We start from the raw sequence: 7,982 nt of genomic DNA on the forward strand, positions 1-7,982 counted from the left end.
TATGATTCAGAACACGTTGTTTATAAATAAATAAAGTATGCCTTGTAATATTCTTTACAATTGGGTTCTTTTAAAACTTTTTAGATACATCCTACCCGGTATTAATTATGGTAATAGCGCTAGTTCTGCTAAGTGAATATTAACCTGAAACATCTTAAGCTAATCTTATCAGCCGAGCTATCACACTAGATAAAGCCGAATCATCTGTTGTCATGTCAACTCATCACAAGACACCAAATTGACGTAGACGTCTAAAAACAACAGATTACCGTACAGTCGTAAACGATACCGCATAGCAAGCTACAGAAGGCAACAAGATGACAAATTCAAACAAACAAAAAAGATTCATATATACAAAGTAATTACGAAAAAAAAATGATAAACAGCAATAAACGACATCCATTGAATCACCGTCTATTGACTTGAGACCAGGGTTGAGTTCAATATCGTAGCAGCTACGTAGTGCTACGTAGATTTTGACTATTGAACGTGTAGCTATAGACTTGTTGCTACATAGATATTGATAGCAGCTACGTAGCCGCTACGTAGCTGCTACGATATTGAACTCAACCCAGCACATTTATAACGTTAAGGGATTAAAAATGTTAGCGGCGCCTGATTCTCCCTCCCAAGACCTGTGACACTATTATTATTATTATTATTATTATTATTATTATTATTATTATTATTATTATTATTATTATTATTATACAGTATTTATAACAGCGCATTATATAAAACTAAAATTACTCTAAGCGCTTTACAACATATATCAACTCACATATATAAGTATTTATCATATGTTTAGTAGTAAATACAGTTATGTTCTTGTTCGTCAACTCAAACGAACATAAAATATTTATAAATAAAAAACCAAACACTATTTGGGATATCAGCTCGCCTGGACAGTACAGTTAAGCATCGAATGAAAACAAAGAAAGGGAACAGATACTAGTTATATTACAGCAATAATTATATCTATAAAATAGTCTTATATACCCAATTTTTTAGATACTTACAATCTATTATCTATACTTTCTTTTATATAACCATCTTTAGCTGTTTCGCTTTTCCATCGCCCATGCTTTTTAAATAGACGATCTTCAACTCCTGCTGCTGCTGCAGCGGTTGCTCCACCTGAACGTAAACTGTGAAGACCAAACTGGTTTTTTTTTCTAAACCGATGGTTTCTAATGCATTCAACAATACTTCTCTAGCTCTAGTGTATGAAAGTGGTAAATTTTTCCTTAACTTATAAGTATCACTTTTACTACAATAACTTAAAGACCTGAATATAAATTCGTCAGAATTTTCTGATATTTTAGCTAACTTCATATAATGTTCTAACATAGCCACTGGACAAGTATAATTTCCAGTTTTAGAAATAACTACATCACGACCTTCCCTGTAAACATCAATTTTGCTCTGTTCTAAAAATAGCTTAACATGAGTAGGAAAAAAGGTTACATTAGATCTTTTCAAATTAGCTAATTCAGAGAATCGTAAAAATCCTGCATAACTTAATAAGCACATGCATGCAATGCGTACATCTTTAAGATTATTACAATTTTTACCATATAAATGAACAATTTTTAATAAAATGTTAGCTGTAATTGGCTCCTTTTTGTTAATTTTGTGTCCAATTTTTCTGTATGCCCCTTCACGAACAGAAGTAACCAAGTCGGAACTGCAAGGGTTCGGAAAACCGGCCAGCTTGTGTGCCCAAGAAATCGCATATACAGCCTCATCTATTTTACTTGTAGAGTTGAATGTTTCTGATATATGAACTAAGTATAATGCAATATGTACAGTAGAAGCTGGTAATGAAGAAAAGCAATGTAATTTTGACCACTTACACCATGAGTTGAATCCATATGTGTACTTCTTTCTAGTGCTCTCCGCCCTCGACGATAAAACGTAATCTGGAAGCTTCTGTACAAGATGATCAGGCATACTAGGATGAATATCGCTGGACAATGATTGCCATATCCCAACGTTGAAAATGTCTGTAAAATGTGTTAACATTATAAACATTAATAAGCTCAAAACATAATAAATATTTTTAAATTAGCATGACCATACTTCACATTAAACCAGAAGTCTTGTCCCATACATTTGACCTTGTCAACTATAATTTTTCCATACTTGACCTTGTCACCACCAATATATTATTATTAAAATCATTAATACACGTGACCATGTCAATTATTTTCTATATGACCGTGTCACCGCTACACAGTAGCATCTAACATAACCGCCAAAACTGGTGTTATGAATTGTTCTTGAGCAAATATAGAACTTAGGTTCGACCCTCTTACAAAGATACCTTCTGTATCTATAAATTCAATTACATCTGTAACATGTACCTGGTATTCTAAGTTTTTATCAAAAATCTTAGTCCAATAGGCTGCCGATTTCCATTTAGGAACAATCAAGGTTCCTTTAGTCTTACAGTAAATCAAGTGTTTGATACACCGAATAACCGAATAAACAGGTGGTACCAACCAATTATTCTCATTTGACCAATCTTGTGTAAAAGCATCTACAGCTATTGCACACGGGTTCCAAAACAGAGAATTATATCTACACACTTTTGCATTCTGAGAATTAGTAAACCTGTCTATTGTGTAAGGACCCATAAATCATTCATAAATTGAAAAAACTCATTTGCTACCCAGTCCTCGTAATCAACCATTCTGCTGATTTAATCAGCTTGAGAGTTTTGTGATCTAGGAATCCATTGAATGTCAATGGAAATACATTTTTTACAGACCGAAAATATCGACAAAGCTAAAATTTGTAGTTTCTCATTCATACTACCAGCTTTTACAATTTTAACACAGTTCTGATTATCTGTGTACCATTTCAGCGTTTTGCCTTCAAAAACATTTTTGAAAGATATCAAGGCTAGCTCTATAGCCCTCAACTCCCTCCATGTCGAACTTTCTTGAGCTTCAGAAAAATCCCACGTTTCATGAAAAATCTTCTTGTCAAGTTCTACTGAATACGCACCTGCCCCTTTACCACTGGCGTCAGAGTAAATTACAACATGTGACTTTGAGTAATGACCCAACAACTTAATGTTTAAACTATTTATGTTTTTAAACCAAAAATGCAGTTCTGATAAGACTTTGTACGGACATGGAAATAACAGCCATTTGTCCCATTCCGTTCTACACTCTATTGCCATATAACAAAATTTTGTCATAATTCTAGCTACATTGCCAATGACTGGAGCCATGGAAATAATTTTACCTACAACCTGAGCTAATGTCCTAGCAGTTATATTAGGAAATCTTCGAATAACTGATACAAGCGATACACGCAAATCATTTACACGTCTGTCTGGGATAACGAGACTAAAATCGCTAGCATTCCAAACAATACTAAGCCATTCTAATGACTGTACAGGGGAAAAAATTGACTTTCCTTCATTTATAAGAAAACCTGCGTCTTCTAAAGATTTCTTAACAAAATTTGAATCTTCTATACACTTAGATTTATCTGTAAACATACCAAAAACCATCATCAAGGTACAATACAACATCTATACCGTTTTCACGCCAATATTTTACCATAGGTCTCAGACATTTTGTAAATATATATGGGCCCGTACATATACCAAATACTAAAACTGTAAAACAATAAAATCTATTGTTCCATCTGAAACCTGAAAAGGTTTGTTGCTGCGGACAAATGTCCAAATAAAAATATCCAGAACTTAAATCAAATTTATACATGTACGAATCTCTCTGAAAATACTGAACTGCTATCTTCCAATCTTCAAATTTTATTTTGTCGTTTTTGATTGATTTATTTAAAACAGATAAGTCAAGAATAAGCCGTTTTTTGCCAGATTTTTGAATCGCTACGCTTAAGGGATTGACAACATGAGGTTGAAATGGTACTTCAACAACACAACCTGTAGAAACTAACTCAGAAACAGTCTGATTGACAAATGATTCGTTCATCACTGCCGATTTGTTATTCTTAAGAAACATTTTTACCGGCGGGTCAATAAATGGAATGACATAACCGTTACGTATTGTGTCAATAACAAAGGAATTTGCTCCAATACTTTCCCAAAATTTTACATGCTTGGCTAACCTTCCTTTAACACCCGTAAATGACATAAAATTATGACTAATTTCTTCAAAATAAAAAATTTGAGTTAGGAAATTATCTTATTCATACTGTGACTCATATTCACATTCAAAACAATCTATATCAGTAAAATTATACTTATCATTTACATTTCTGGGTGCATCTGCAGATTTACTTGTGATTGGCAACTCCAGACGATCCGGCACCAACGGATCCAGATTTGAGGGGGCAATTTTTTCTCCAATGCCCGAACTGCTTACAAAAGAAGCACATGTCCCACTGGCACGGCTCACGTAGTGCGGCACTGTTACGAAAGGGCTGCCTCTGAAACTGTTGATTGTAGGTAGGATTAGCATAGGTTTCTGCTGGTGGCAATCTGGGTTTGTTGGAATACAGAGCGGGACGCCCTTTTGTCTTGTCTTTTATCGTGCGCATAGCTCGACTCTCCGCCTGGCGAATTTTCTTCTCATCTTCACTGTCAGAATCAATATCATTGGACTCATACTCACGGACGGTTGACCATCCTGCCGGTAAAGAATCAGCAATCCTTATAAGCTTATTACGGCCTTTAACTTTATCCAGCAAATCCAGAACAACACGAATACTCTGTGCCTCTGTTGACGGTATTGACTTGTAGAGCTTATTAAGATCATTCTCAATTTCTTCGTTAAACTTAAATTGAATTCGGTTTCCTTCGTGCTTGAACTTGATAGAGACTTCCTCTTTTATCTCTTGGACATCGCGTCTTGTTCACGTACCAACTTGGATTCAAGGCTATCCATTTTCCCGTCCATGTACATCTTGAATAGAGAGAACGTGTCATGTACGTCCCTATCAGAAGATGATCTGTTTGCACCATCACTGCTTTTATCAGGTAACGAGTCGTCTTGAAGAAGTAAACTTTCTTCTGTATGTTCGGCCATATTGAAGAAAATGACCAGACTGAACTGTCCGAAATGCAAGCGTCGAATGACACATAATTACACACAGATTTACCGTTACAATTTTTCCCGCTTATATTAGCTCGTGAAATTCTTATAACTTTAGAGTATACCTTAAACAGGTATATCTAGTCATGTGACAAATGTCACAACAAATACACGTGTTCTTCATATCATTGTTAAATACATTAGTTTTGCATATGTGATAAATAGCCTGCTGTTTAATCCATATCACGCAACTTTGATGCGCACCTTCTATCGCATACCCTTTATCACACCCCTCCTTTTTTTTTTTTTTTTTTTTTTTGTTACCTAAAGTCACTTTTGTTTTTTTTTTGCTTAAGAAAAATTTTCCTCAAAATAGGTAAATTTTTTGAATGACGTCATTGTTTGGTATGTGACGTCACGAACGTCGAGTTTTCATATTGTATGTGACGTCACAAACGTCAAGTTTTCATATTTTTTGGCACACTAAATGCAACTATGAAAAATTCAAAACACACAAATTAATACAATAATAAACAAAATATTTTTAAAACAACACCACGCAAATTGTAAGGTAACCCAGGTGCTTCGGATAAGAAATTGAGCAGTTCTTTTAAGGCCTTTGAAACAAGACAAAAGTAGAATTGAAGGTAACCCAGTGCTATGGATCAGCAAACAGTTCATATAATATAATACTCTTCTGTTGAAATGTATGATAAAGTGTATAATACATGGCAAAATCCGTATCACATGCCGTATCACCCTCGACCAATATCATCCTTCGGGCCTAAAGGCCCTTGGGCTGATATTGATGTCTCGGGATGATACGACATATGATACGGATTTTGCCATGTATTATTCTCTATTTACAATAAAATATGAAAGACCATGTAAAAAATTCTAAAACAAACAGATTTCAAAAATATAGCTATGATAAACAATAAGATTTATATAAAATGGACATGATAAAATTTAGGAGATATTGAATTCGAACCAATAAAAGTAAGTTAAAACTTCAAAATATTTGCAAACATAACCAATAAAAGTAAGTTAAAACTTCAAAATATTTGCAAAAATAACCAATAAAAAGAAAGTTAAAACTTCAAAATATTTGCAATAATAACCAATAAAAGTAAGTTAAAATTTCAAAATATTTGCAAAAATAACCAATAAAAGTAAGTTAAAAATTAAAAAAGTAATTGTTTAAAAATTGAAAAAAATTACAATGATATAGAAATATTTTAAGAACTATGAAAAGCATGTCTGAATAAATGAGTTTTCAGGTTTTTCTCAAACGGATGTTCCGTAGATCACTTGGTAAATCATTCCACAGAACGGCTGCTGTTTGTCGAATCTTCTTTCCCCATATGTTTCAGTTCTTACACGTGGCGTTGTTAAAATCATGGAATTTTCAGATCTAAGTGCTCGCATTGGTTTATATATTTGAACGAGTTCTTGAAGGTAGACCGGTGCCTCCTCGTGCAAAGCTTTGAACACTTACACAAGAAGTTTATACTGACATCGATATGTTACGGGCAGCCAATGGAGAGACTTGAGGATCGGTTTTATGTAGTCGTACTTCCTCTTCCTTGTAATGACCCTGGCTGCTGTGTTTTGGAGTCTTTGTAATCTTTGAATAGATGTTGCTGGGAGTCCATAAAGTAATGCGTTCCAATAATCTAAACGAGAGGTTACGAGAGAGCATACTAACGTTTTGCATGCTTCTTCGGTAATGAATGGTCGAATTCGTCCAATGTTTCTGATCTGATTAAAACATGATTTTGAAACAGCACTAATTTGTTTGGCTGGCGTTGAGAACAATCTAAAAAAAAAACCCACACAGCTGAAATGGACGTAACAAATCGGAACGATGCAGAATACACAAATTATAATAGAGCAACTTCTTAGCTAAAAGTATGTCACGGGATATCTTCTACGTTACAAATATAACACGATTCTAAATATCAATTACAATTCTAGACAATCGCGTGAAATAGTACACTGCAGCTCTTTGTGATAATTAGGATCTTTGAAAAAATAAACTATCGAACATACAAGAGAATATATATATATATATTAATTTATCTAAAGTTGATCATGTTATCATACTTGCAATGTAATAGTGTAAATCAACGTGCTCATTTTAATCTGAACCTTATCCGCGCAATTTTTCACATGTATGCTAAAGGGTTTTGAGACGTCTAATCTTTCTAAATTATATTTGTTTTCTTTTATTAGTATATAAGACAGTACGAAATAACATAAATAAATTGCCACACAATTACTTGATATATTTCGAATTGTATCAACAGCCGAAGTTGTTTATAATCTATTCATCAACACAGATGAGGATCTTGGACAACTGTTGCTAATTCATCCTTAGATAGCGTCGTTCTTTGCCAGTCTATAAGAGTGTGATATATATGTCTTGTACAGGTTGCAATTTTGTACATGTTATAACATGTACATAAATATTGTACCCTTTATAATTTGAACAAAGCAACAATACAAGTTATAACTATAGTATTAATGAATGGGTATTTTTATAATGGCCCTGTCATATGTCCAAGGTCTGTTATAATGGTCGAGGAAGTCTGTAATGGCCCGAGGCAACGCCGAGGGTCATTACAGACATCCGAGGCCATTATTACTGACCAAGGACATATAACAGGGTCATTATAAAAACACCCATTTCTTAATACATTTATTAACCAACTGAAAAAAGTGTATGTGTTGCTGCCAACTTGACGTACTCTCTTATTCTTTTAATGACAGTTTAGTTTGAAAAAAAATAATTTGTATTTCACAATGATCAAGCTTTAAATATACCAAATATCCAAGATATTAAGTTGAAAGAAGTTATGTGTTGAAAAACAGGATCTCTTTATATGGTTCTTTAATGTTTGTTGCTGGTTACTAAATTAAATAAAAAACAAAAAATATTATACTCTT

General features: G+C 33.7%; 1 pseudogene; it reads right to left on the reverse strand.

Moving 5' to 3' along the window:
• Nucleotides 1-826: 826 nt before the first annotated feature.
• LOC143081948 (integrase/recombinase xerD homolog) lies at nt 827-4,603 on the reverse strand (annotated as a pseudogene).
• Between the last annotated feature and the right edge of the window lie 3,379 nt (nt 4,604-7,982).

The sequence above is a fragment of the Mytilus galloprovincialis genome, chromosome 7, assembly GCF_965363235.1.
Source record: "Mytilus galloprovincialis chromosome 7, xbMytGall1.hap1.1, whole genome shotgun sequence".
Classification (NCBI taxonomy): domain Eukaryota; kingdom Metazoa; phylum Mollusca; class Bivalvia; order Mytilida; family Mytilidae; genus Mytilus; species Mytilus galloprovincialis.